Below are 22,395 nucleotides of genomic sequence, written 5' to 3' on the forward strand. Positions count from 1 at the left end.
CTTGTCCTACTTTCACCTGCCAGTGGAAACATTCTCTCTACTCCTATGTATTCCCATCATAATTTATATGTTTCTCTAAGTTTCCTCCACCGCCATTCTTCTAAATTCCAATGAATATCATCCCAGTCCACTCAGTCTCTCGCATAAACCAAATCATCCGCCGACATTTCCGCCACCTCCAAACAGACCCCACCACCAGGGATATATTTCCCTCCCCACCCCTTTCTGCCTTCCGCAAAGACCGTTCCCTCCGTGACTACCTGGTCAGGTCCACGCCCCCCTACAACCCACCCTCCCACCCTGGCACCTTCCCCTGCCACCGCAGGAACTGTAAAACCTGCGCCCACACCTCCTCCCTCACCTCTATCCAAGGACCTAAAGGAGCCTTCCACATCCATCAAAGTTTTACTTGCACATCCACTAATATCATTTATTGCATCCGTTGCTCCTGATGTGGTCTCCTCTACATTGGGGAGACTGGGCGCCTCCTAGCAGAGTGCTTTAGGGAACATCTCCGGGACACCCACACCAATCAACCACACCGCCCCGTGGCCCAACATTTCCCCCTCCCACTCTGCCGAGGACATGGAGGTCCTGGGCCTCCTTCACCGCTGCTCCCTCACCACCAGACGCCTGGAGAAAGAACGCTTCATCTTCCGCCTCAGAACACTTCAACCCCAGGGCATCAATGTGGACTTCAACAGTTTCCTCATTTCCCCTTCCCCCACCTCACCCTAGTTCTAAACTTCCAGCTCAGCACTGTCCCCATGACTTGTCCGGACTTGTCCTACCTGCCTATCTCCTTTTCCACCTATCCATTCCACCCTCTCCTCCCTGACCTATCACCTTCATCCCCTCCCCCACTCACCCATCGTACTCTATGCTACTTTCTCCCCACCCCCACCCTCCTCTAGCTTATCACTCCACGCTTCAGGCTCACTGCCTTTATTCCCGATGAAGGGCTTTTGCTCGAAACGTCGATTTCGAAGCTCCTTGGATGCTGCCTGAACTGCTGTGCTCTTCCAGCACCACTAATCCAGAATCTGGTTTCCAGCATCTGCAGTCATTGTTTTTACCTCTCCTCATAAGTCAACCCTCTCTGAAATCAAAAGCAGTGAACATCCTCTGCACCCCTTCTAGTGAAAAACATCTCCTTCTCAATCTCCACCCTCCCTCCAAAATCCTTATCTGATGCATAGTGACTCTCTGGTTAAACCATCTCTCCCTCTCATGAGAGAAGAGTCCAGCAGGATAAGTCGACTTTACTTTTACTCCAGTTCTTCCCAGATTCTAAACTCACATCCACAAATTTAATGTTTAATTAAAACAGGTAGTCAAATACAAAATCTTCCATTAAGCGACGCTGGATAGGCACGTTGTTGTTGTGCGAGATTTCCCAAATTGACAAACGCTGCAAAATCTCACTTAGTTTTAGTTTTGATACAGAATGTACTTCTGATGATACCACAATACCTCGACCTCAGAGTTAAAAGATTTTCTAGTGTCGGGATCAGAGCGAGCGCTTCGCCCCCAACCCCCAAAAGGTGCGGCAGAGGAGCTGCCTCATGCACACGCCGGGTCCCGGGTGCACAGGGTGGTCTGAAGCAGGGAGACTGAATGAATGAATGAATGAATGCATGAATGAAGGGACGGAATCCAGCACGTGTGACCGACGGGCCATGGCCGCGGTGACGCGCGCAGGCGCCGTGACGTCACAGGCGCCTGTCGGCTGTTGACTTGAAACAAAAACAGGAGAGGGGAGGAGGAGCGTCAGGCTGCTTTCCGAGTGGGCAATCGCCAGGTGAGAGAATTCAGCTGAGGTCTCCCCCCTTTCCTCTAACATAACAATTCCCTGAGCAGGTGGATCTGTAGCCCCCATTCTCCCCTACTCCCTTCCGACGATCGGGGCTGCGACTGGGAGGTGAGGCCTAACGTTTGACAGCTCACTTAGTTTACAGGGCCTCCATCGACCTCGGGCCTCGGGCTGGTAGATACGATAAACGGCCGCCGAAGGTGCCGACCAAGTACCGTGTGAGGAAAGGAGGGGAGGGTTTTTACTCCCCCCTTCCCGGTCATATTAGCCCGTTGTGATACCGTCGCATGCCTGGGCTTGGGGTCAGGCGGTGAGGCTGCTTACATTGTCAGGTTTGCACTGGGGATGACTCAGCCTCTGAGGCCGTTTCCCTGTTATTTAACAATAGTTTAAGAAAAGTTCGAGCAGCTTTGCCCGAAGGAGAATGGGCTGTAAAGTTTAATGGTCCTAGTTTGTTGGATTCGCGTTGCTTGCTTAACAGAATTGTGGTTTACATATAGTAAGCGTGGTCCTCTGTTTCACTGAAAACGCTGATACGTTTGAAATTGTCAAACGTTTTTTACAAGTGCAAGCTAAGTAATATGTTGAGAAGTATTGTTTATTCTGCTTAATAATTTGGTTTAACACGTCCAGCAGATAGTTGCCGTTCTGGTATACTGAGCTTGTGTTGCTGTTTGGAGTTGAGTGCAAACAGTGTATTTATTTTCTAAGCTAGTAAATAACCTACATGCGTTAACACCAGGAGGTGATGTAACTTGGCGATATAAAGTGATCTTGTTTATATTTCTTACGGTTTCCTATTGTTCATCATAGTTAAGACAAGGAATGTCTTATTTATCAGAGTACATTTTCAAATTTAAACTATTTATGGAGGAGTGCAAAATATATTTTTGGTATGTAGCTGTCATCCTTAAAAATAAATTTTGTGTTGAAATTTTTAAGAATGGTGTTTTGGAGAGGTGTTTCGATGGCTTGGCTATATATGTATCTGTGTTGGAAATCACCTTAGCCAGGCTGCAACAGCTGCTTTTGTTTTGTTAACTTTTAAGTTTGGATTGGTGATTAGTGGTGATAAATGTTCCTATGAGTCTGTATTTTGCGCATTTGAATTTTATTTCAGTACAGTATTGAACTTCATGAAAACATGTGGATATTTGAGTTGACAGTTGAACTGTCAATTGCTCCATATGATATAGTTGACGGATCCTGACCAGATGTTCCCTATGCCCCTTATAGCCTATTATGACTTCTGGGAGAGACAAATGCACAAGTTAAGTCTTTGAGTCAATATGGAAAAATAGTCTGGAATGTTTCGTTCAGATTTTTTTTATAGATGAACAAGGTCAGACCAAGAGGTCATGTTAACCATGTATTATCTGTAAAGCTATTTATTGTCTTCTGGAAAAGTCCCAAAACTGTTCAGCTCCCCCTGAAGGAGTGTAGAGACAACACTCTCTCCAGTTGCTGGCAATGCATTTCAGAGGTTTGATATTTTCTGGGAAAAGAAAAAATGCTTATCCTATTTAAAATCTAGTGAAGTTTAAAATCATGTCATCTGTCAATGTGTTAAATCAGTATCTATCAACAGGCACATACTCCAACACTCCCATTATTTTTTGCAATGTTGTTGGGTCACCTGTTTTTATAAAATTAATTTTAATTCTGTAAGAACAAGTTTTGTTTCTGAGCAGTTAATTAGGATTAACTTAATTTTGTATTATAAATTTCTAAGGAAGCATTCAAGATATAAAATGTAAATGTCAAGTAGTAAACTATGCACATTGCAACTTTGAAGAAGTTGACACTATCATCTCTATATAACTAAACCAATCTTGAGTACTGTAATCACACTATAGTGATACTCATTTATATATAAGTAAAAACTTTAATTATTGATCAATCTACTTGACATTTTCTCAAAGGGTAGTCCTTACTCAAATGTTTTTGTTTATGTCACCATTATGATCTTTAATATAAGTGCATTGCTTTATAAAACTTTATCTACATTATATACATGAAACTCAATGCACTATTTTATCCTGATAGGTTTTCCATGTAGAACATCTGTAGTGCCATCTGCAACACAGCTAGCTGTTCATATATTGGTCTTCTTAATTTTTTTTTTATTCGTTCATGAGATGTCCCTAGAGCATTGGACCTTTTATAGAGGTTTATAAAATCATGAGGGGCATGGATGGGATAAACAGGTAAGGACGTTTCTTTGGCATGGGGGAATCCAGAACTAGAGGGCATGGGTTTAAGATGGGGGGAGAAAGATTTAAAAGGGACCTAAGGGGCAACCTTTTCATGCAGAGGGTGGTGCATGTATGGAATAAGCTGCCAGAGGTGGTGGCGGAGACTGGTACAGTTAAAATATTTTAAAAGATGTCTGGTAGGTTATATGAATGGGAAGGGTTTTGAGGGATATGGGTTAAGTGCTGGCAAATGGGACTAGATTAATTTAGGATATCTGGCATGGACGAGTTGGTCCGAAGGGACAATTTCTGTGCTGTACATCTTATGACTCTGTGTGGGTGTCGCTCGCCAGGCTGGCCTTTATTGTCCATACATGTCTGGAAGGTGGTGGTAAGTTGCCTTCTTGAACCATTTCAGTCCTTGTAATTTGGCCTAGCAATAGTGAAGGAACAACAATATGGATCCAAACATTAGGAGTATAAGTAGGCCACTCAGCATCTCACATCTGCTCTACTATTTAATAGGATCATGGCTGATATTCTAGCGTTTCGAATTTCCATCTACCTTGTTTTTGTGTTCTCTCTCAGATTAGAGTAGGTTACTTAAAGTGTGGAAACAGGCCCTTCGGCCCAACAAGCCCACACCGACCCTCCAAAGAGCAACCCACCCAGACCCCTACATTTACCCCTTCACCTAACACTATGGGCAATTTAGCATGGCTAGTTCACCTAACCTGCACATTTTTGGATTGTGGGAGGAAACCCACGCAGACATGGGGAAAATGTGCAAACTCCACACCGACAGTTGCTTGAGGCAGGAATTGAACCTGGGTCTCTGGTGCTGTGAGGCAGCAATGCTAACCACTGTGCCGCCCTTGATTACATAACATTCTTGTTGTTCGGCAAGGTAATCAAATTATCTCAAAAAGTTCAGTGACTTTGTCTCCAATGCCTTCTGTGCATCCAAAAATCATACAACCTTCTAAGATGAGAAAAAAGCTACTAATCTCTGCCCTAAAAGGATGATCCTTAATTCTTTAAACCATGCCTCCTAGATTTGTATCCACTTTGTCAGGACCTTCTAGGATTTTATATACTTCAAACAAGTCACCCATCATTCTTTTGGAGATCCTTTGGGGAAAAAAAAGACCTGTCAGTCCAACCCTTCCTATTTAAACAATGTGCTCAGTCCTGGTATCGATCCAATAAACTCCTCTGAATCACCAAGGTATTTGTATTTAAAACTGCGCGCAATACTTGAGGTGTGGTCTTACCAGTTTGTTATATATTTGGAGTATGCGATCATTACTTTTATGTTTAATTACTCTCATTATAAAATATAACATCCATAAGCCTTGTAAATGATTTGCTGCATATGCATACTAATTTTTAAGACTCGTTCACTACAGCATTCAGATCTTTCTTTACCTTGAAATTCCGCAGTATTCTCCTTTTTAAATAATCCCTGCTGTTATTGCCAAAGCAAACAACTTTACGTTTTCTCACATTGCCAGATTTTTGATCACCTCATTTGACCTATAGTGAGCTGTCTGCATCCTTGTTATACCATGTTCACAGCATACTTTTTCACCTATCTTTGTGTCCTTTGCAAGTTTTGCTATAACATGCATTGGCTCCCTAGTCTGTTATTGATATAAATTGTAAACTGTTCAGATCTCAGCACAGACCCCTGCAAGACCCCTTCATCAGATCTTGTCAATCAGACAACACTTTTATGCTTTTTCTATTATCTGCCAGCCAATTTTCTATCCATGTGAATGTGCTAGTCCCTATACTTGAAGCTCTTTTCTTTTATTTGCAGTAATCTTTTAGGTTGCGTCATGTCAAATGTCGTTGGGAAACCCAAATACAGTACTTCTGCAGGAACCACATTATCCAGAGCTCATGTTATTCTTTTGGGAACTCCAATACATTGGTTGAACATGATTTGCCTTTGACAAAACTATGCTGACTCTTTGTGATCACTTTGGATTTGTCTAGTGCATTTATCCTTGGTAATTATTGATTCTAACATGTTCTCCATGATAGAGGTCAGTCTAACTGGCTTGTTGTTTCTGTTTTTTGCCAAATATATGACTTGTTGGAGAAATCGCAGGCAGTGGTGTTCTAATCTATCTGCTACCTTTTTTCTAGGTGTTGGCAGTTACATGTTTGGAAGGTGCTATTTAAGGAGTCATTGAGAGTTACTGCAGGGCATCTTGTAGATAGCACACATTGCTGTTATCGTGCATTGATGGTGCCAAGACTGAATGTTTTGAAGTTGATGAGCTGCCTGTCTAATGGGCTGCTTTAACCTGGTTGGTCCCGAGCTTCTGTAGTGTTGTTGAAGCTGTGCTCATCCAACGCACATGTGACTTGTACTCTGTAGATAGTGGACAGTAAGGGCTGCTTTTTTTAAAACTGGAGACTGAAATGAGAGAGAACTATTTGGAAAGCAGTATTTGAAAGAGTGGCTGTAAATTTTGAAACAAAAGAAACCTGACATCCATGGCAAGCATTGTAAACAACTGTTTTAATAAGCAGTAATTGGAGTTTGAATTGTTGATAGTTTGGAGTTGAGAGGATATACAGATGTAGCTTTTGTAGGTAGCAGGAGGTTGATGGGTGTATGACTCTCTGTTTCTCGTCAGTGACCACTCTAGGCTGTTGATTGTGAGGGGTCCAATAATGGTAGTCCTATTTGAATATCAATGGGCAATGCTTAGATTCTGTCTTTGTTGGAAATGGTCATTGCCTGGCTCTTTGTATGTCACAAACAGTGGTTGCCACTTTTCAGTCCATGTCTGGGTGCAATCCAAGTGTTTCTAGAAAGAGATGCAGTCTGATTTAGTATATGTGGAATTGTAACTGGTGCAAAACATTTGTGCAATCATTGAGCAACTCCATTTCTGACCTTTATGATGGAGGGAAGGACATTGATGAGGCAGTTAAGATGCCTGGTTCTGGGACACTATCCTGAGCAATTCCTGCAGAGATGTCCTGGGGCTTAGATAAGTGACGTCCAAGAACTGCAACGATCTTCCTTTTGTACTATGCGTGACTTCAACCAGAGAATTTGATTCCCACTGACTGCAGATTTTCTAAAGCCCTTTGATATCATACTTGCCGAAGGCAGTAGCTTTCACCTCACATCTTGAATTTTGCTTTTTTCCTTCATGTTTGGACCAAGACTGTAATGAGGTCAGGAGTCCATGACCCAGGTGGAATCCACACTGAGTGCAAGTGAGTAGGTTATACCATTGCAAGTGCTAATTGGTAACACTGTTGACATTATATCCTTTTATTGCTGCTCAGGAACGTACTTGGGTGGTACTTGGCTGTGTCCGTTTATCTAGCTTTTTGTGGACAAACATGAGGACAATTTTTCACGTTGGGTAGGTGCCTGTATTGCAGCTATTCATGGAAGAGCTTGGTGAATGGCGCTGCTAGTTTTGGAGCGCAAGCCTTCAGTACTACTGCCAAAATGTCAGAGCCCACAACCTCTGCATTATCCAGTGTCTTCTACCATTTCTTGATATCATATGGAGTGAATCAAATTTGTTGATGACTGACATTTGTGATGCTGGGGATCATAGGAAAGTGAAATGGATCATCTACTGGGCGTTTCTGACTAAGATGGATGCAAACACTTCAGCATTGTCCTTTGCATTGATCCCTTTTTTGATAGGGATGTTTTTGCAGCCTTTGCCTCCTGATAGTTGTTCTTAATTGTCTATCACAATTCAGAACTGGATATGGTAGGACAGCAGTGCTCAGGTCAGATCCGCTGGTTGTGAGATTGCTTAGCCCTGTCTGTGTTTTTGTCAAGGTTACAAGATTCTACAAATATGTTAATGACAAAAGAGTAACTAGGGAGAAAATAGAGCCACTTAAATATGAATAAGGCTGCCTATGTGTGGAATTGCAGGAAATGGGCAAAGTACGAAACAAATACTTTCTATCAGTATTTACTATGGAGAAGATGGAATTGAGAGAACTTGGAGAAGTAAATATCTTGAAAAATATCCATGTTATAGAGGAGGAGGTGCTGGAAGTCTTAAAAAGCGTAAAGGTGTATAAATCCCCAGGACCTGATCAGGTGTACCGCAGAACTTTGTAAGAAGATAGGGAAATGATTGCTGGGTCCTTTGCTGAGATATTTGTACCATTGCCACTGCTGAGGTGCCAGAAGACTAACGTGCTATTGTTTAAGAAAGGTGGTAAAGAAACATCCGGGAACTATAGACTGGTGAGCCAAATGTCAGTGGTAAGTTTTGGAAGGGATTCTGAAGAAAGGCAAGGACTGATTTATGGATAGTCAGTGTAGTTTTGTGTGTGGGGAAATTTGTATCTCACTAACTTGATTGAATTTTCTGAAGGATTGATGAAGGCAGACCCGTGGAACGTCAGCAAGGCGTTTGACAAGGTTCTGCACAATAGACTGGTGAGCAAGATCAGATCATATTGGCAAACGGGGAGAGCTAACCATTTAGATACAAAATTGACTCAGAGTTAGTGTGATGATGGAGGGTTGTTTTTTGGATTAGAAGCCTGTGACCAGCGGTGTGCCACAAGGATTGATACTGGGTTCACTACTTTTTGTCACCTTAGATAAATGATTTTAGATGGGAAAATAGGAGGTATGGTTAGTAGGCTTGCAGATGACACCAAAATTGGAGGTGTACTGAATAGCGAAGAAGGTTACCTAAGAGTACAATGGGATCTTGATCAGATGGGCCAATGGGCCAAGGACTGGCAGATGGAGTTTAATTTAGATAAATGTGAGATGCTACATTTTGGTAGGGCAAATCAGGGCAGGACTTATTCACTTAATGGTCGGGTCCTGGGGAGTGTTGCTGACCAAAGAGACCTTGGTGTGCAGGTTTTATAGTTCCTTGAAAGTGGAGTCACAGGTAGGCAAGATCATGAAGGTGTTTGATATGCTTCCCTTTTATTGAATCAAAATTGCTTTGAGTTGGGAGGTCATCCTGTGGCTGTACAAGACATTGGTTAGGCTACTGTGGGAATACTGCATTTAATTCTGGTCTCTCTGCTATACGAACGCTGTTGTGAAACTCAAGCATTCAGAAAAGATTGACTGATGTTGCCAGGGTTGGAGCTATGTGCAGAGGGTGAAATGGCCGGGGCTGTTTTCCTAAGAGTGTCGGAGGCTGAGGGGTGACCTTTACAGGGCTTATAAAATCATGAGGTGCATGGATAGGGTGAATAGCCGTGGTCTTTTTCTTTCCCCAGGGTAGGGGGAGTCTGAAACTGGAGGGTTTAAGGTGAATGAGTGAGTTTAAAAAGTCATCTAAGGGGCAACCTGTTGATGGAGAATGTGTCTGTGTATGGAATGAGCTCCCAGAGAAGGTGGTGGAAACTGGTACAGTTAGAACATTTATGGCCGCCTTCATGACCTTGTCTATCTGCGACTCCACTTTCAAGGTACTGTGAACCTCCACGCCAAGAACTTTGTTCAGCAGTAGGAAGGGGTTAGAGGGATATGGGTCAAATGTTGGCAAATAGGGTTGTTAATTTAGAATATCTGGTCAGATGAGTAGGACTGAAGGGTCTGTTTCCATGCTGTGCATCTGTTTGACTCTAAGGTCAGAACTTCATTTTTACTAATGCCTGGTGCAGTTTCTGGCAGAGCCTTCTGCACTCTTAATTGAACTAGGATTAATCTCCTTGCTCAATGGTTATGGTAAAGTGGGTATATAGGTAAAAGTGAGGACTGCAGATGCTGGAAATCAGAGTGGTGCTGAAAAAGCACAGCAGGTCAGGCAGCATCTGAGGAACAGGAAAATCGATGTTTCGGGCAAAAGCCCTTCACCAGGAATGGGCTTTTGCCTGAAACATCGATTTTCCTGCTCCACAGATGCTGCTTGACCTGCTATGCTTTTCCAGCACCACTCTGATCTAAAAATGGGTGTATGTCAGGCCCTGAGATTGTGGTTGAATATGATTCTGCTGATGGCCCATGTTGTCTCATGGATGTCTAGTTTTGAGTTGCTAGACTTGTTCAAAGTCTGTCCCGTTTAGCATTGTAGTAGTACACGATATGATGGATGATATCTTTGTGAAAATAGGACTTAGTTGCTGGAAGGTGTTGGTGTTCACTCTTACTGATACTGTCATGGAAAAACATACTATAGAGGAACCCCGATTATCCAATCAAGATGGACAGGCAGTATTTCATTCGGTTAATTGGTTATTTGGATGACTGATCCAATGCCTCTCCTCTGGTTTCTGAAATTTCCTTTTTGCTCTCTCTGCCTTGCTCCCTCTCTGTCTCAGGGTTTGTTTGAGCAGACACACACTTGTGTGTAAGGGAGCTGCAGCATTGCTGAAGCCTGTAACCACCGCTACTTCATTTCACTGGGATTGACAGAGAGAGAGCACTTGCTGAGTCTGCTGCCAGTTCAGGAGACTAGGCAGCAACCCCCCCCCCCCCCCCCCCCCCCCTCCCCACCACCGGCCCTGCCCTGTGCTTTTAGCTTTCCACGTTTCCAGCTAGCGGATGGATTGAAGTAGCCAGATGTGTCTTATCTCTTCTTCCCAATGGGACTCGGGAACAAAATGATGTTACAGAATGTAGACGGCAGTCGGACTGGATATCAATAGCAAGACTGCTGCTGTTTTTTGGGGATGAATCTCAAAATAGCGCATGCAGGTTCAAGCACACAACATTCTTCTGCAACTTTGACAATCTCTGCAACTCTGCAGATTGTCATAATGTCTGCCTTCGTTTGGAGGGGGAGGGAGGGAGGTCAGTCATTTTGAGACGGTGCCTGGGCTCACCTCAATGCCCAGCTTGGACAATGTCATTGTTCTCAGCAGCAGTTCAGTCGAGGCATAGAGATGTACAGCACAGAAACACATCCTTCGGTCTAACTCATCCATGCTGACCAGATATCCCAACCCAATCTAGTCCCACTTGCCATCACCTGGCCCAAATCCCTCCAGCCCTTCTATTCATATACCCATCCAGATACCTTTTAAATGTTGCAATTGTACTAGCCTCCATCACTTCCTCTGGCAGCTCATTCCATACATGCACCCACCACCCTCTGAGTGAAAACGTTGCCTCTTAGGTCTCTTTTTTTAATATATCTTTCCCCTCTCACCCTGAACCTATGCCCTCCAGTTCTGGAGTCCTCCCCCCCCCCCCATCCCAGGGAAAAGACTTTGTCTATTTATTATATCCATGCCCATCATTGATTTTATAAACCTCCGCCTCTGACAGCCTATGGAAAACAGACCCAGCCTATTCAGCCCCTCCCTAAAGCACAAATCCTCCAACCCTGGCAACATCCTTGTAAATCTTTTCTGAACCCTTTCAGGTTTCACAACATCTTTCCGATAGGAAGGAGACTAGAATTGCATGCAATATTCCAACAGTGGCCTAACCAATGTCCTGTACAGCTGCAACATGACCTCCCAACTCCTGTACTCAATACTCTGACCAATAAAGGAAAACATACCAAACACCGCCTTCACTACTCTATCTACCTGTGACTCCACTTTCAAGGAGCTATGAACCTGTACTCCAAGGTCTCTTTGTTCAGCAACACTCCCTAGGACCTTACCATTAAGTGTATAAGTCCTGCTAAGATTTGCTTTCCCAAAATTCAGCACCTCGCATTTATCTAAATTAAATTCCATCTGTCACTTCTCAGCCCATTGGCCCATCTGATCAATATCCTGTTGTAACCTTCTTCACTGTCCACGACACCTCCAATTTTGGTGTAATCAGCAAACTTACTAACTAAACCTCTTAAGCTCACATCCAAATCATTTGTAAGCCAAATTCACTTTTAATCATTGTAAACAAAAGATGCCATCGCCGCACCAGTCTTGGTTAATTCCTCTTAGATGTAACGTTTTTACAGGACCTTGAGTTCATCTTGGATAATCCAAAGTTTGGATAATTGATATTTGGATCATCAAGGTTGCTCTGTATTAGATTTGTGGTGATGGGGTCAAGTACAGTATTAGTAACTCCTGTTAATCCATGACCCTCACTTCCCGACCATCACCTTGGACGTTGAACCAGTTTTTGTTTTCCCACAGGTATGTCTGTAGTCCTCATTATTGTGGCTACCCTTCAGTCATCTGACTCTCGCTGTTAAATTACCCATGAATCGACTGCAGGCAAAGGATCCCTCTTATGGCTGGTGATTAGAAAATAGTCCCTCAATGGATATTTTTCGTGTTGGTATGTACATACCTTTATTGGCATATATTTCTTGAGTTCTTAAATTGTACTCCTCTGGTTCCAAATTGTTGAATACATGGGCACGTGAAGTACATGGTACTTCATCAATCCCTTTTAGATGTGTGCAAAAAGTCTGGAGGATTATTATGCAGCAATTAAGGCAATCTTGGGTTATGACTATATACTAATTGGTCTGGTCTATAACTCCAAGCTATCTGTAAAGAGTTTTTTATATGTCTACGTATTTGGCAGGTCAACCTGTTTTTTTTTAAGCAGCATTTAATTTTAGTATGTTTTCTTTTGCGCAAGGCTTAGTTGAAAGGATCTTCTGTAACAGTATGCATTAAAGAATAATTATATTATGAAGTTCTCATGTATGTTCTGAAATTTAGAATTATTAATTTATTAATAATTTTGGTAGCCCCAGGCCTGTGATGACCCTCCTTTCCATGACTTTGTCCAGTACAAACTCTTTTTTTCCTTACTATTTTCATTGTGGATATGCTGAACTTGACGCCCATATCCACAAAATGTAATAGACATTGCAATCTCTTCCATTTCTTCAGATCCATGGCTTTTGAATTTAATTTTCTTTTAATTCTCTGCCTAAGGAACACTGTTAGTTGGGTATGCTGGTGTGATATAATATTTATGACAAATATCACATTTGCATTCTTATCTGTTCTACAAGAGATTCCTATTCTTTATCCATAACGCTGGCATTCTTTAATATAGCTTAAACTTTTGTATGTAAGAGGGTAAGTAAATTATTTATGCATTTTCCATATAACCCTCTCATCAGTGAAACTTCTTGGAATTCTTGATGCTCCACCTCCAGTTTCCTCAATGGAATACGATAATGTCCTATTGCAGTTTGCTTTATCCAGTGTTTCTAAATAATAGTTCAGCTAATTGATGCGAAACTCTGATTGGCAGCCAGTATCGAGCAGCTGAACTAATCACAAACCAGATACTCGTGGGTTGACTTGGGTCTTTGGCCATGAGTAAATACTTTCCTGATGCTCATCCTTATCATAGTCACCCTTTTTAGAATGATCTGTTTCATGCGTTGCTTCATATTCTTGGCTTCTTATCCTAGGACAATTCTTGACCGTGATACTTGGAGCCATATCTTTTTATTATTCTCCTTGGAGAGGAAAAGCAATAGTGATAGGAGACACCATTGGGCCGGGTATAGAAGTGCATTTCGATGTTGATCTAGGATGATGATTGATTTCCATGAGGCCAGCATCAAGGATGATCAGCTACAGGGCATTCTGAACAGTCAAGTGAACAGTCAGAACTAGTGGCTACATTTGGTCGAAAGAGATGAAGTTTTGCAACAAGAACTTGGGGAACTCTGTCGCAAATTAAAAAGCAAAACCTCAAAGGTTGTAAACTCTGTCAAGTGGCACTGGGAATAATCCAGTGACTACAGGAATCATCAAATTAATGTGTCTGAAGGAGGGAAGTTTTTAGATTCCTGGAATATTGGGTCTCTTTCTGAGGAAGGTGGGATCCATACAAGTCTGATAGATTGAATCTGAACAGCAATGGGACCATTATCCTTGTGGAAGGGTGGAGGTTTAAACTAATTTTGACAGGAGAATGGAATACAATGTGGAGGTACAATAATGGGTGACACTCAGTCAAGCAAAGGAAAAAAGCCGAGGCTGTGTGGTGGGTAGAGCATATATAGTCAAACTAATACAAGAGGTTGTAAGGTGTTTAATTTGAGGCAAGCAGTGTTGCATGTAGGACAGATGATGGGAGGATGCAGATTAATACCTGGGAAGCTATCACAGAAACATGTGGTTGTGAGAGGGCTAGCACCTCCGTATTCTGGGGTATAAAATCTTCAGGTGACATGAGGATTTGTAGAAGGAGGTGGTGTGATCAGAGACAATTCCTTCATTAAGGAGGGATGATATCTTATGGAAACAAAGAAAGCATTGGAAACTATAATGAAACTTTTAAAAAGCTCAAACTGTAAATAGCGAGTAATAGACAATCATTTGGCTAGAGAAAAGCTTAGAGCAAAGGAGGAAAGAAGAGGTATTTTTTGATATAATTTTGATTCCGATGTGGGATTTAATTCAACTAAACATGTGTTTTGTGCTGAAAAATGTATTGCTGGAAAAGCGCAGCAGGTCAGGCAGCATCAAAGGAGCAGGAGAATTGATGTTTCGGGCATAAGACTTTTTTCAGGAATGAGGAGGGTGTGCCAAGCAGGCTAAGATAAAAGGTAGGGAGGAGGGACTTTGGGGGGGCGTTGGGAATGTAATAGGTGGAAGGAGGTTAAGGTGAGGGTGATAGGCCAGAGAGGGGGTGTGGGCGGAGAGGTCGGGAAGAAGATTGCAGGCTAAGAAGGTGGTGCTGAGATAGAGGGTTGGGACTGAGAAAAGGTGGGGGGAGGGGAAATGAGGAAGCTGGAGAAATCGGAGTTCATCCCTTGTGGTTGGAGGGTTCCTAGGCAGAAGATGAGGTGCTCTTCCTCCAGGCGTCGTGTTGCCATGGTCTGGCAATGGAGGAGGCCAAGGACTTGCATGTCCTTGGCGGAGTGGGAAGGGGAGTTGAAGTGTTCAGCCACAGGGCGGTTGGGTTGGTTGGTGCGGGTGTCCCAGAGGTGTTCTCTGAAACATTCCGCAAATAGGCAGCCTGTCTCCCCAATGTATAGGAGGCCACATCGGGTGCAGCGGATGCAGTAAATGATGTGTGTGGAGGTGCAGGTGAATTTGTGACGGATATGGAAGGATCCCTTGGGGCCTTGGAGGGAAGTGAGGGGGGAGGTGTGGGCGCAAGTTTTGCATTTCTTGCGGTTGCAGGGGAAGGTGCCGGGAGTGGAGGTTGGGTTGGTGGAGGGTGTGGACCTGACGAGTGAGTCGCGGAGGGAGTGGTCTGTCCGGAATGCTGATAGGGGAGGGAAATATATCCTTGGTGGTGGGGTCTGTTTGGAGGTGACGGAAATGACGAAGGATGATACGATGTATATGGAGGTTGGTTGGGTGGTAAGTGAGGACCAGTGGGGTTCTGTCCTGGTGGCGATTGGAGAGGCGGGGTTCAAGGGCGGAGGAGCGGGAAGTGTAGGCGATCAGTGGATAGCATCATCAACCACGTCTGAGGGGAAATTGCGGTCTTTGAAGGAGGCCATCTGGGTTGTTCGGTATTGGAATTGGTCCTCCTGGGAGCAAATGCGGCGGAGGCGAAGGAATTGGGAATATGGGATGGTGTTTTTACAGGGGGCAGGGTGGGAGGAGGTGTAATCTAGGTAGCTGTGGGAGTCAGTCGGTTTCTAGTAAATGTCTGTGTTGATTCGGTCATCCGAGATAGAAATGGAGAGGTCGAGGAAGGGAGGAGTCTGAGATGGTCCAGGTAAATTTGAGGTCGGGGTGGAAGGTGTTAGTAAAGTGGATGAACTGTTCAACCTCCTTGTGGGAGCATGAGGTAGCGCTGATACAGTCATCGATGTAGTGGAGGAAAAGGTGGGGGGTGGTGCCAGTGTAGCTGCGGAAGATGGACTGTTCCACATATCCAATGAAGAGGCAGGCATAGTGGGGCCCATGCGGGTGCCCATGGCTACTACTTTGGTTGGAGGAAGTGGGAGGATTGGAAAGAGAAGTTGTTCAGAGTGAGGACCAGTTCTGTCAGTGGAAGGTTACTGGTTGGTTCAGCGGGAAAGGAAGAAACGGAGTGCTTTGAGGCCTTCGTGATGGGGGATGGAGGTGTATAGGGACTGGATGCCCATGGTGAAGATAAGGGGTTGGGGAAGCGAAAATCATGGAGGAGGTGGAGGGCGTGGGTGGTGTCCCGAATGTAGGTGGGGAGTTCTAGGACTAAGGGGGACAGAACCGTGTCGAGGTATGCAGAGATGAGTTTGGTGGGGCAGGAGCAGGCTGAGGCAGTGGGTCGGCCGGGGCAGTCAGGTTTGTGGATTTTAGGTAGGAGGTAGAAACGGGCGGTGCGGGGTTGTGGGACTATGAGGTTGGAGGCGATGGATGGGAGATCCCCTGAGGTGATGAGGTTATGGATGGTCTGGGAGATGATAGTTTGGTGGTGGGAAGTGGGGTCATGGTCAAGGGGGCAGTAGGAGGAGGTGTCCACGCGCTGGTGTTTAGCCTCAGCAATGTAAAGATCTGTGTTTTGTGCCTATATTTTCCAGAGAATGAAGTGAGAAGATATTTCACTTCATTTGAAGAGGTAGCTGGGTAGATGAAATAGGGGGGGGGGGGGAAAAAAAATGCCTGGACCTTAATTTTAGTATTTTTATGGATACACATATGTGAATGTGTATGCCAGTTGGTCAGAAAAGCAATCTACAAACTATGCAAGTGTTTATGCTGATGACCAATCCTTTGAGCTTGCTGGACTGTCTTTGAAATTTACCAGCTAAAATTGAGGACGATAAGAAAGAAACATAAATCAGGTATTTGTTGAATTTGTGTGATTTAAAAAGAATTGGTATGAGATTAATGATTTCAATCATTTGAAGTTAGGAAAAAATTGAAAACATGACAGCAATCGTGACTTTGTGAGAATTCTGAAATAGTATCCCTTTAAAGACATTTCTAGTTGAGCAGCGAACATTGAAGATCTGAGAAACGATAGTTTCAGTGGATACCTATACTACCTCATACAGACCATTACATTTCAGAAAATGGTGATATGAGAATCCATAAGGAAATTGGAGCAATAGAAAATCCAAGGGATGGAATAGGTATAGATTTTAGGAAGAGATGGATGCCAAAGCTTTTATTTTAAGGAAAATGCTAATTGAAAATTGATGAAAGCATGTTTTCTTTCTACCCTAAAACTAATTGCCGGGGGTTAAATGAGAGAACTGTTGAAATTGTAGGAATGCCAAAGGTATCTTCAGAAAATGACCTTTGGAAATTGGGTATTTATATTATAGCAGTGGTACAGTGGGCTATGTTTCTTCAGAACCTATTGGGAAGGGAGAGACAACTCTGGACAGGTAAGAAAATTCCTCCTCAATTATTGATCTTCTGAAGGTGCTGAATATTTATTTTTTTCAAAAGGAGAGAATTTATTGCTAAACAAACTCACTGGAGGATGTCAATCATTGATTTCAGCTGATGATACCATTTACCTTCCAAAGGAGTTAATGGTGAAGAAAATACTATTTGGAGATAATCTTGAAGTTTACAAACTGAGCTCTTTATATCGAATTGAATGAAATAGTAACTTAAATGGAGAAGTAGTTTAACAAATCTCCTCCATTAAAATCAACTTGTATCTTTGGGAATGAGGCTGGTGTGTTAAGTCCACCCTCCTTTTTAATAGAAATGCTGTAGATGGATACGGAATTGAAAGAATTCTACTGAGAGGCCTAAGTGGGAATTGAATCAACCTGACAATAACTATTTAAAAGGCAAAATGCTGATGAGGAAATAGAAACCGCCTCAACTACCAGCAGAAGAGGAATTAGCAGTAGACTCTCAGCTGATGGTTCCTTCTGAGTATTGTAATGGTTCACAATTTCAATGGCAGGTCACTTGGATATTACATAAACACCAGCTAAAAGACATTTTTTTTGGTCCAGGAATGCAGAAATTTTACCAGGCATACCAGGCAGTGGAGAATCCCCAATGATCAATTAAACCTAATGCTTAATTCTGATCCCAATTTTTACAAAGAACCATTTAACAGAGTCTTAATTGTTTAGGACCCCTACCTAAAATCAAGACTAAGAATTAAGGGTGTCTCAGCAAGATTTTCTGAAGCAGTATTTTTGGGGAAAGTTGTGACAAATATGGTTAGTTTGTTTTGTTAGGAGAAATGGATTACCAAAGAAATACAATCAAACTTTGGTTCAAATTAAATGTCACAAGCATGAAAAACAATGTTGGCAATATTATCCACAATCTTGAGCATTTAAATAATATTATACTTTTGTTTAATATTAAACCCCTCTGTGAATTTAAACCAGCAATGCAGAAAAGATTCACCCCATGCTGTAATCTGTTAAAATTTGAGAGGCAAAGAACAATCCCAAAAGTCTCAATTTAAAGTAAAAATTAACACTTTAGTATTCTCTGTTAGACAGAAAGAATAACTAACAACTATTTACAACTCCTTTCTCTTAAACCTATCTTTTTTACCTCCCCTTTTACCTGATTGCAATTTACAAAAAAAAATCACATTTCAAAACCAGTCAGTTTTGTTGAATTTCCTTTGTAGATTCTCTCTCCAGGTCGGCCTTGATGTCTATGTACAAATTTATAGACCGGTACCCCTCAGAGAGCCATTCTGCTGCCAGTATATACTTGTTGGTGGCTTGGCAGTTCTTCCTTCTAGCTAACTGGTCAAAATGTCTGATATTTATACCCCCAAAACATCGGATCATTTCATTGGTTTTAATATTATCAAAATACTAAATTCAAACTTGATTGGAGTTTGGTATCTTGGGCATAATTTAAACTGGCTGAATTTGAATTTCTTAATTTTAAATTTTCCAGTACTGTGTGCTTGCTCAGTCCTTGCCAGCCTTTTAACTCTCTTAAAGGTACAGTACACCCACAACTTCATAACATTTTAAAGTTCATGATTACAGCTTATTTTTCTAATGATTGTAATAAAATGGTTTCTTTGTTACTGCCATTAGGGATATGCAAATGAATCGTTTGAACTGTTACATGAACATGATGTGAGAGGCCCCCTTAAATTGATTGAGGTTTGGTTTACAAATTATTTCTCAATGACATTACAGTTAGGACCTAATATGTCAAGTTTCTAAGAGAAAATACCCAATGATTTAGCTGAAACGTAGTCCATAATCAATGAAAGTTAAAGCAAATTAACTGGCCAAAGTTCAGAACTTTCTTGCTGGATATAAGGTATTGTGTTTATACTTATCTTTGTGGAAGCTCAATTACTGATCCTTACCAAATCAGAAGCAAACTCAACAATGTGACTTTTATGTCATAAAGATTCCTGGCAGAAATAAAATCAGCAATTGTATCATGATCTTCTATGATAGCAAAGATAGTCACGGGTGTAGTGATGAAAGAAGTAGGAAAAACATAAAAATATCAGATGATTCAAAAATAATCACAATAAGAAAATTCCCAAGTTGACCTTCTAGTAATCAGAAAGGATAATGTGGGGTGGCTAAAATAAAAGTTAATAGAATACTACATTATCATATTATACACCTTACCTCCATCATAATGTCAGAAGTGAGGATGTTCACCAATGATTGCAAAATATTCAACATTATTTGTGGCAACTCATACTGAAGCAGTCCATGTTCAAATGCAACAAGATCTGGGCAGTGTCAAGACTTCAGCTGACAAGTGGCAACTGACATTCACATTAAGTTCCAAACAGTGACCATCTCCAATATAAGACAATCTAATCACCCCTCAAAATTCAATGGTGTTACCACCACACTCTCATTCTGGGGGCTACCATTGATCAGAAATGTAAATAGATTTGCCATGAATATACAGTGGCTGCAAGAGCAGGTCGGAGACTAGGAATATTGCTGTGGGTAACTCACTTCCTGATTCCTCAAAGCCTGTCCACCATCTACAGGGCATAAGTTAGATGTATGATGGAATACTCCCCTCTGGCCTGGATGAGTACAGCCCTGACAGCACTCGAGAAGCTTGATGCTATCCAGGACAAAGCAGCCTGCTTGAATGGCACCGCATCCACAAGCATCCACTCCCCCCACCACGGATGCTCAGTGGCAACAGTATGTTCAACGTACAAAATGCTCCAAAGAAATTCACCAAAGATCCTTAGACAGCACCTCACAAAACCATACTAATTTCATCTGGAAGGACAGGGGCAGCAGATACAAAAACATCACCTGCAAGTTGCTTGCCAAGTCACTTACCATCCTGACTTGGAAATATCTCTGTTCCTTCAGTGTCACTGGGTCAAACATTTTTGCAATTTCCGAGGGGCATTTTGGTTTACCTGCAGCATATGGACTGTAGTGTTTCAAGAAGACAGTTTACCCTTGTTATGGACCAGGCCAGACTGCCTCAAAACATTTCAAGAAAGTTGCTTGGACCCTTACTTTGCTAGTTGTTTTAAGCAGGTGTGATATGCATATTCCAGGATTGGTGCAGCTGGCCCAACCATTTAGTCTTAAACAAAACAGAATTTATTTGCCAGATTACCAGTTGAAACACAAACAAAAGTGAACAGAATACAGAATAACAACCTATCCGAAAACCCATCAGATTTTCCCAACATAATGATGCTGTTCCAAATTCCTGCACTAATCCCCATGGCAATAAAGATAAAATCAAACACAGGGTATTACAGGGGAGAGAGATGGCAGAGAAATTCAGCATGGAACACTATCTACCATGTAGCTGCTTCTTTAACCAGCAGCCTCAAACTGACTGCTTGCTAAAATCAAACCAAAACGCAGAATAGCTGAGCTGGGAGAACTGGCCACTTCCCTTTCATTGTACAAGTGTTTTTTTTAAACTTAAGTTTCTTCAAGTAGGTAAAATGCAGATATTTCGGAATCTATGCATTTACAACCCATCTGGAAAATAAAACAAGGACAACCTAACCTTTCTAAAGGAGCAGTGTTGTCGCATCCTAAATCTTTTGTTTTAAACCTCAAGATGGCAGCAGCTGGGTTGACAGAGTTTGACTCCTGAGCATGGGGCAATTACAGTGATTGGAATACTTGCATGGAAAGAATTGGACAAGTGAATGGGAAATATCTACTTAACATCACCAGTCTGCCTATCATTGATTCACCGAGCTGTGACTTTATTGGTAGTGGTGACCACTGCACTGTCTGCCTTTAAGTTTGAGGCTCTAAATGAAGTAAATTCAGAACAGCGATAGTAGTTCAGTATGAGACATTTGCAAAGTGTTGTGGGTTGTCATTAGCAGCAGAATTATATTTTGTCTTATTTGAGTTGAAGGCCTGAATTACGTTTATTTAGATTCGCTTCTTGAACATGGGGCTTAGCCACTTGTAGGCTCATGCAGCGGGTTAAGCCACATCAACACCCCTTTGTCTTCGTCTTTCTAGCTCAGTAAATTGGTAGCATATAATGTTGTTTTTCGTTTGGAAGGCCCTGGCCGCCTCCTGATGTCCTCCGTGCAGTGTGACTGCCTTCAGTTCCGAGGCAGCAGATGCAGGAGCAGCAGTGCTGGTGGTGGCAGAGTCGGAGCACATTTTCAGGGCCCTGGGGACGATGCGGGATGGTGATGACTACAGAAGAGAAAGGATGAAGTCCACGGAGAGGGAAAGATGAACTGTTGAAGCCGTTTCACTAATATTAATCACATACTAATTTATTCTGTAATCCAAGATGGTGCCAGAGCATGGTGACATTTATGTACATGTACCTAGGTACAAGTGACATTATTAAATAAGTCTAAATCTCATCATCTTCTCAAGGTCAGCTAAGGACAGGCAATAAATGCTGGTCAGCCAGCAATACCCTTGTCCCACAAGTGAATAAAAAAAAACACTTCCAGAAAGCTATTGAAGTAACTTGGAAAAGATATTACAAACTCGATTTAAATTGAATTGTATGAATAGGCTAGGAAGAAAAATCTTTTCTGAATATGATGCTAGGGGACTCGATAAGTTACTCTAAAACATTTACAGGTTCAATCCAGAAATATGATCAAGTAACAACTGATTAGTACACAATGGTCAATGATATTGAATCAAGCCATAGTTGGAGCATACCAGTTGTGGTGTTTAAACCAGTTAGGCGACAAAGACTATTAATTATTGCAAAACCAAACATGGTAATGGAGGCAGATCATATCCAATTCCAGGGATTGGAAGATTGCATGGAAAGAATTTGACAAGTGAATGGGAAATGTCTACTTAACTTCACCAGTTTGCCTGTCACAGGTACACCTAGCTTTTCTCATAGGGGTGACCACAACACTGCACTGCCTTTAGGTTTGAGACGTTAAATGAAATAAATTCAGAAAATAGATAGCAGTTCAATATGAGATGTATTTGTAAGAATTTGTGGGATATCAATAGCAGCAAAATTGTTTTCTGTCATATTTGAGTTGAATGCCTGGATTACATTTATTTAGATTTGTATTTTAATGATGCTGTCTGTTAAGCTGGCCATATTTCTATTAGTGTATTCCTATGTAGTGTTTACATTACCAGTTTCCAAAGAAACAAAGAACAGTGGAAA

The 22,395-nt window shown here is 42.1% G+C and overlaps 1 protein-coding gene across 4 annotated transcripts in view; it reads left to right on the forward strand.

Moving 5' to 3' along the window:
• Window positions 1–1,724: 1,724 nt before the first annotated feature.
• rb1cc1 (RB1-inducible coiled-coil 1) overlaps window positions 1,725–22,395 on the forward strand; it is a 311,576-nt gene continuing 290,905 nt past the window's right edge. For 2 of the 4 annotated variants that reach the window (XM_043688321.2, XM_043688325.2), the window contains exons 1-2: window positions 1,725–1,801; window positions 12,082–12,226. The gene's annotated coding sequence lies outside the window, so the exon portion shown is untranslated. Of the gene's footprint in view, window positions 1,922–12,081; window positions 12,227–22,395 lie in introns of all 4 variants that reach the window. The other 2 variants (XM_043688322.2, XM_043688324.2) reach the window with 2 other exon arrangements.

The sequence above is a fragment of the Chiloscyllium plagiosum genome, unplaced genomic scaffold (assembly GCF_037043375.1).
Source record: "Chiloscyllium plagiosum isolate Xiang-an unplaced genomic scaffold, Cpla_swu_hap1 HiC_scaffold_4, whole genome shotgun sequence".
Taxonomy (NCBI): domain Eukaryota; kingdom Metazoa; phylum Chordata; class Chondrichthyes; order Orectolobiformes; family Hemiscylliidae; genus Chiloscyllium; species Chiloscyllium plagiosum.